This window comes from Staurois parvus, unplaced genomic scaffold, assembly GCF_062004578.1.
Source record: "Staurois parvus isolate SC_StPar_1 unplaced genomic scaffold, SC_StPar_1.0 ptg000090l, whole genome shotgun sequence".
NCBI classification, from domain to species: Eukaryota; Metazoa; Chordata; class Amphibia; order Anura; family Ranidae; genus Staurois; species Staurois parvus.
The window spans coordinates 10,244,006-10,252,500 of NW_028317886.1; the positions used below are offsets into that span (position 1 = coordinate 10,244,006).

Genomic DNA, 8,495 nt, shown 5'->3' on the forward strand with positions numbered 1-8,495 from the left:
TTTGTTCTGTCCCCCTGTATTTTGTAACGCACTGCTCAAAATGTTGGCACTATATAAATATTGTATAATAATAATAATAATATTAAAAAAAACAATCCCAGGAATACTAGTGCTTATAATACGATCATCTTAAAATATAAGAAAAGATTGCTGGTGTCTATGTACAATGTGCCAAAATATTGGCACCAATAAATTTGCACTGACATCTATTTTGACCAAATTTAAACAATCCTACAAATACAAGTGTTTTCTTGACTGTTGTAATAAATGAAAACAGCTTGCAACTAATGTATTAGACATTCATGTAGCAACTAAGAAAATACGAATACAATGTTTTTATACTGTGTTTTTAGGTGTATGGTGCTAAAATAGAACTGAAAACAATTCTATAACACTAAAGAACAGTTTTTCTGATTCAACCAATAAAACATTTCTTATATACAGAATACATGTGCTATAACATTTGTTATTTTAATTTGTAGGGTCATATTGTTGATGATTTTTTTTTTTCATTTATTAAGCTTTTATTTTCAAAGTACACTCCTCAAAGGCACTTCGATCACAAAACAAAAATACATAGGCAGAAATGAACATGGCAATTTCAATACATGACATTTTCTTCCATTGTTGATTTAGTTCTTTCTCAGTGATTCAATGCTGATCCATACAGAAAACACCCCGACATTTAAGGCGCTGTCATGTTTAATTAGATAATACAAGTCATTGAATTTCCTAAACAATCATAAATGACAGAATGAAAAAAATCAGACCTTTTTGCTCCATAGCAATAAATACCATTTGTACAGCGCCATTATTTATTTCAATAGCAAACATAGATTTTTTTTTTTTAATATTTAAGGTTGCTTCCATAATTTCATGAATATAAGAGAAAATGAACACTTTTATAAGAGAATACAAAGCAAGGAAATGACGTTTAAATTCAAATGATAAAGTTATGAGCATCGCCTCTTAAGGAGTAGACTTTTAAAAATCCCTACAAATATTTTTTTTTATTTAAATTGTGTCCTTATACTTTATTTGTTATATTTTATGTAGGAAAATAGATTAGTGTTTTGGAAAAATTTTGGCAGTGAAATTAACTTCAAGCTAAGACCTAGTGAAAAGCACCTTTCTTTACTAATATATCTTAAAGCTCATCATGACATCCAGCTGAAAAGCAGTTATGTAGAAAGTAGACCATTTATTTCATACAGCATATAATATATTCAGTTGTGATCATAATTTGGTTCTGAATGCATGTACTGTCCTAAAATGAATATTTTACCCAAGATTTTTGTAAGGGCATTCATTGCAAACTACATAACATTGTATAGGGATACCTTTAAGTACAGGCAGCCTCTGGTTTTGTAGCATATTCCAATTTATATAACCGCAGTTCTGTACCAATATACACAATGTACATAACAATTCATAACCCAAATGTTGTTGTAAGCAGAAAGAGCTAAAAAGACGATAGCAAACTTACACAAGAAGTTTCCAAAATTATTTCCGGTCTGTTTTCATACAAAATGAATTAAATTCTTTGAACTGCTGGCAATACTCTTAACTTCACTAAAGTACACACAGACATTGTCTTATTATATATGCTGTATACTGGATTATGTACCAAAACATGTATATCAAATGTTATTTTTTTTCCTGATTTTTATTTTATAAGAAAGATGTGCATTAATCAGCTTGCGTGTTTTGTAATTTATATACTCTTACATTATATACAGAATTTTCTCTTGTTATGTCTATAAAACATTAAAATATAACTTTTACACATGATTCCAAAGCTATTTATATACAGACCTTATGTCTTTTTTGACAGAGGAAAAAAAAGAATTTTCTAAATATATTTTTAGAACAGCAGCCCCAGAAGTGTGTGATGCCAAACTGCTGAGAAGTTATTAAAAGAACCAAAATTAAACTGGAAAGAGCAGTATGATAAGAAAAGACTTGGGTTTGCTCTATCTAGCCGTTCATTTGGTTTTATGTGTAATGAAAGAGAGAATCCATTGCTATATATAGTTATTATTTCCTTAACATTTCATCACATGCATTTCCAAATTCCATAAGCTGGAAATAGATTTCTGGATAGCTATATTCTAGTTACATTGTTGTATGTCTGCATTGTTACTTCAATACAGTGTTTTATTATACAGGACTACTTATTAGATCATGTGCATGTCGTGGTGGTGATTGTGTGTTACCACTATATCTCTTTTAGTCTAGCTCTTTCTTCATGTTGATATTTTGCTTATCTACATATATTCTTGGTGTATACATGGCTTGAAATGGTTAACCTAAAGGATGGAAGTATGCATAATAACTGCACATTAGGTCAGGTGAGTTCATTATTACAAAATACCAACACAAAAGCTTTGATCTAGAGATTGCATAAAAAATACTTAATTATTCTGTTCACAGAACATCATTGGACAGCTCTGGTTTATGTACTGACTGCCACTAACCTGTGACTTTGGAATCATACCCAACACTTAAAATAAACAAGCTTTATGCATCAGAATTTTAATAGAGCATTACTGTTCATGTTTTTACTGATTTTATGAAATTTTAGCTGGTCAGGGTAACATTTATTCATGACGGTAATAAATTATTTGTCCATATATATTATTTTAGACTTAGTTGATGCCAATCCCAATAAACATATCTAAAATAGAAGATATTGACAAAAGACAAAACAGTATAACTGTCTGAAATAAATTATTTCGCTAAGACAGTCTGCCTTGATTAGTTTGTAGACAAAAACCTTCTCCAACATGAGTGTATGCAAAAATAGGAATGCAGTGCCATTATAGTTCTGCTTGGACTAGGTCATAGTAAACAAGATCTTGCATGGAAGGGTCAGGGATTAATGCATAACTCACTCTGCACATTATTATCAGCAGGGCAGTACAGGGACACACGGTCACCTCTTTCATTTACAAAGAAATGAAAGCGAATAATAGCTGCAGCTCTGTAGAAGAGGCTTTTATAATAAAGAGTGAAAAGATATGAAATGCACTCCCAAGGGAGCTTGTGTAGGCAAGCTCAATGCACACATTATGGTGAGATTAAAAGAGCACAACACACAGACCTACAAAAATATCTTCGTAGTTAGCAATTTGTTGATTCTGAAAATTATTTGGCTTTTAAAATGCAATTTTATTTCATTTTTTAATGTTACAACTGACAGTACATCCAATTGGATATCCTGTCTTCACTCTAATATATGTAAAAATATAATTCAGTTGCAAAAAAAAAAAATACAACTACCCTCGGCTCATTTTTATAAGATGAGTAGAATGAATTGCCCGATTGTGCCCCAGTGGGCATTATGCTTGTTAAGATGTGGGGTTATACAACTGACTAATCTCTCTTTTATTTCGTAAAGCATAAGTGATCTAGTTTCACTAAACAACATTCAGAAGAGTGAGGTGAGAAGAGAATAAGAGGTAAATATCACTTAGCTCTACTACATGCACGGTGAACACTTCTGGGTGATTCCTTCACCTCTCTCTGCCTGGACTAATAGACCCATAGAAGTCTGCCCCTAAAGCTGGTAAATTTCTAACCACTGGATAAAAGGAGTGGAGAGACAAGAAATCAGAATTTCCCACTAGGGAAATTAAACTGCAACACCTCTCAAAGTGCATTTCTCTTTAGGGTGTCAATATCCTACTGGGACTTTACAGCTTTGTAGGACCTTCTTAGATGTTTTTCAACCAAGCTACCATTGTCACTAGTCAGGGTAAAGTATTTGTAAATTTAGTAGTGGGAATAATTCTACATATAAACTATAACATCTCCCTTAAAATGCATTATCTGAGAGATTATATGGGGAAACCTAAGCTGCTGACAGTAGAATCCTGGATGGAAAAAAAAACAATCTTGTCATACTGTGTAGGCAGAATATCTCTTTACTAGGGAACTGTACAGTAGTAAAGAATAGGAAAGTTCCTGTCCTACTTCTCCCAAAAAAAGGGAAAATGCATTTTGTTTGGTATTGATCTTTAAAAAACAAGCATGGAAGTGATTTTCTATTTTTCATAGCAGAATGATATAACCACCTCCACTGAATGCTGTTTAGAGAAGCTACCACTAAGTGTCTAATCTCTAATAGACCCAATCAATGGCCCAATCTAAGCTATAATACACGACCAAAACAAATTTGTTTGCAACTGCCAATAAAAGTAAATTAATGAATGTAAACATTTGACCATAATTCACAAATATATGTTATCTTTCCATGCCTATAGGTATAAATATTACTTTTTTCTATAAATATTAGGCATGTTATCTTTCTATTGCTGAAGGGTAGTAAACAGTTCCTAGCACACTCTGTCAATTACAGGTATGTGACAATAGGAGTGATCCTGAACACCTACTGCTCTGCTACTCCAAGTTTTTATTGGGAACCCTTGTTATTACCAAGTGCTCTACAGCAGAAAAATATACTATTCATGTGCTGTTTGTGTATCAAAGCAGCACAGGGCAAGATGCTCAAGCTTTTGTTTAAAAAATACCTTGGGTCTGGGGTACAGAAGTACCTTTTTCTTTGTGTTATTGCTATGAAAATCCTTGCAGGCGTCTTTAAAGCTGAACTCCACATAGATTTAAAATACAGTAAATGAATTTTTAAATGTGGCTAGTGTATGTTCCTACATTTGACCTTGTATAGCAGCATGCAGATTAGAAGAGAGAGAGGGACAGCACTTGGACCCAATCAGGTGTGCTGCATGCAAGTGTGTTGACAGGAGTAGCTAACAGGAAGGGTAAGAAGCTATTGCAGAGGAGTGACCTCATCAGTCTGCTGCTTCACAGTCCAACTGGTGGGCATTGAGGTGTTAGCAGTAAATTCTTTAACTTTAACAGAGAATGAGGCTATCCACATGGCTATACTCTAAAATGGACATGTGCCCATGTGTAAATCTCAGGACTGAACTGTATGAACAGCTATCCACATGGTTATACTGTAAAATGGACATGTGTAAATCTCAGGACTGAACTGTATGAACAGCTATCCACATGGTTATACTGTAAAATGGACAAGTGTAAATCTCAGGACTGAACTGTATGAACAGCTATCCACATGGTTATACTGTAAAATGGACATGTGTAAATCTCAGGACTGAACTGTATGAACAGCTATCCACATGGTTATACTGTAAAATGGACATGTGTAAATCTCAGGACTGAACTGTATGAACAGCTATCCACATGGTTATACTGTAAAATGGACATGTGTAAATCTCAGGACTGAATGGAAAGCTGTAAAATCATAGTTTGTAAGATTGAATAAAGACACAAGATAAAAGACAACAGTTTCAACAGTGTGTATTTCATTTCACACCTAGGCCTTCAGTGATGTCCTACCTGAATGAATCCAGCATAAAGTAGGCCCTGGATTAGCCAAGATTGACTGTATTAAAAATGTAAATAAAATGCATTATACTCACCAAAACTACTGATTATCTGTACACAAAACCCATCCTACTTTCTTTCCTCAAGAAGATTTCAATTACTTTATTGTACGGGTTATCTCTGTGTTTCAGTTCCAACACTAAGTTATTGTCTATCGCCTAGGAAGCTAATGTTGAAACTCAAGTCTGTCCATTTGTATACGTACGTTTTAATATATTTTTTCCATGAATGCATATTATATTATTCCCAATAGTTGATTCTCTTCATTTCATAGATTTTCTCTTGGTTGCATTGCTTCCAGTAGTGCATGTTTTATGTTAACGAATAAGTTCACCTTTGGTAACATGTTACATGTTCCATCCATTTTTAACACATTCCCACTGCTGCAAGTTTTTACTTGCAAAAAAAGGGTATTTAGTATTATTATTATTATTTTTTTTTTTTAAACTGAACTTATCCTTTAAAGCCTTTCTCCAAACATATTTTAGCCATGATAGTCATCATATGTTGCCAAGATCAAATAAATATCCCTTGAACTCTTCTGGCATATGTAACTGTATGCCTGCTAGATGGCCCCAATGTTCCCAACTCAAAATCTTATTGGTAAAGCAAGTTTTATTTCCATTTGTAAGCTATACGAGTCAGCACGGTTGATTCTGAAGGCCTCAAGGCAGATATATTTGTCCCTGGCAACACACGATGGCTATCATGGCTGAAATATGATTGGATAAAAACTCTAACATAAAATATACACTGCTGGAAGCATTGCAACAAAGAGAAAGGCTATTAATTGAAGAGAATAGACCATTGGGAATAATTTAATACACATGTAAAAATACATTAAAATGTAAGTCAGTGATTCTGACAGTTTATGCACTGTTTAGACCAGCAGAGAAGGCCTTGCTGGTCCTGATGACCCACCACGGATTTTATATAAATATAAATGTTTGCCTAGAGTTAAGCTTTAAGCATTTTATGCAGGCTTTAGCTGTAGATTTTTACTTATTTCTTACAATGAATGGGTCAGTATCTATTTTTTGTGTACACATATAAATAGTTAGAAATTTCTGTTTCATTCAAATTTCAATCTAATTGTAAATAAGATGCTTGTGCACATGAGGGCATGGTAAGAAGTACCAAGTCTAAAAAAGTTCTCTATGTAAGAACACTTTCTCTTAACTCACAGAGGTAAATGGCTGAATACCGCCCATCAATCAACTCATTGACTTAATGAAACCAGAAAGCTAATTTTCATTCACAGAAGCTTTTTCTAATTGCGGCCATCACCCAAATCATTTACAAAAAAGCAGAAGACTATGTGTAGTTTTCTGAGGTTCTCTGGGAAAGAATTTCCACTTTCAAATGGGTGTTGTTCAGTTATTTACATTATTTATTAATTACTTAAGCTATTCATTTGTGGAGGGGCATAAAACTGTCTGTAGTTCCAACAATAGTCCTTCTGAAATAGACTGGTTGTTAAGAACGTGTTACCATATATATCTAATCAATTTTATGACTATCCATGGATGCACTTCCCCCATCATCCAATCTAATCAGTACTGATCATGTAATAGGGTTCAAGCTTTAACCAGTCCTCAGCTCTAACATAGAAGTTGTAAATCGCCAAACAGACCTCCTTTTTTGAGTAACAGCATTGAATAAATCTGTTAATGGAGGGTACTGTTGTGACATTCTAGGAACCACAATCACAAAGGCTGTATACCTAACAGAAATGTTCTGTGCAGGAAATATTATTGCTACAATATAAGTTACCTCCTTCTGTTGTAGCTGTATCAAAAAGAAGCTTAGTTTACTTAGTCTTGGTCTGTGGAGTGATATGTAAACTGCTGCTGCATTAATGTTATATTGATAATATAGCTTAACTAATTACCCAACATTATGATAATATTCTAGAATATACCTGCAATGTTATATATGTATATGTTTCTGCTGTAAACACTTGGTAATTTACTGCATATCAAATAGTATAAAAATAATTTTAAGTGCAGCGCTTTGCTAGAATACTAAAATGTTACTATCATGAAATGCAAGTAACATCTATTTCTAAATTGCTGTGTAAAATTACTTATGAAATAAGCAAATCTTTTGGGTGCTATTATTACCAGTCTGTACTACCATATCAATTAATAAAATATTGAGCATGTAGAGTTATCTACATGAGAATAATAATATAAGGTCATGTGATCAGCATGACTGTGAAAAAATATTTTTTTGTTTTATTTTTTACAGAGAAAACCTAAGTAAAAAGAAAATAAGCAAAAACACCATGCTTCACAAAATGGTATTTGAACCTGTCCTGTTGTTAATGGGAAAGCCTATAAATTAACGTAATACAATGAAATACATTTGCTTTAAAACAATGTTAGTTATACAATATCTGATACATTTTATAATCTACATTATGTTTACTTAAAATTTTATGTGTTAGAGGTATTTGACACACATGATCCAAAGGCAGTTAAATGAACTGATTATCTCCACTGGGCAAACTAACCAATTACTTGAAAATAAATATAATAAAAAACAGCATTATCATTATTTAGAATCTAAAATAATTTTTAAAGGTTAGAGTTATTTTTATTACTAGACATGATAATACCATATTATACAATCTCATTTTCTATCATTTTTGTTTCAATTTAGCAAATGTATATTTGGCTTGGAAAATATGCAAGTAATGCTGTAACCCTTATGTTCCTTTTATAGTAATTTTTATGTTATATACACCCAGAATGGAAGCAATTTATTGAAAAGCCATTGTTTCCTTTTTTGAAAATACTAAAAAAAAAATTTCATGTTAAATGTTTTATTTTTCTTTTTTATCTTATAAAATGTCACATCTTGATGCAGTTGATGTCAAGTGTGCTTAAGTCATATGAATCAAGAAACTAACAACGGTGGCTTCAGAAACTGGTGTGTTGCCTGTACAACGATTTTAGTCTGATTAGACAGATCTTCCAATTCTAGCTATGCATGTCAGTCAAGCTTCATCTTGAAAAGGTATAGAAAATTGAGCTGTGTTTCTGCTCTATAGTTTTGTTTCC

The 8,495-nt window shown here is 32.7% G+C and overlaps 1 protein-coding gene across 1 annotated transcript in view; it reads right to left on the minus strand.

The window, feature by feature from the left end:
* Positions 1–446: 446 nt before the first annotated feature.
* The window catches only part of GRIA2 (glutamate ionotropic receptor AMPA type subunit 2), a 238,519-nt gene continuing 230,470 nt past the window's right edge, over positions 447–8,495 (minus strand). The window contains exon 17 of the mRNA XM_089670410.1: positions 447–8,495. This exon is cut by the window's right edge and continues 328 nt beyond it. The gene's annotated coding sequence lies outside the window, so the exon portion shown is untranslated.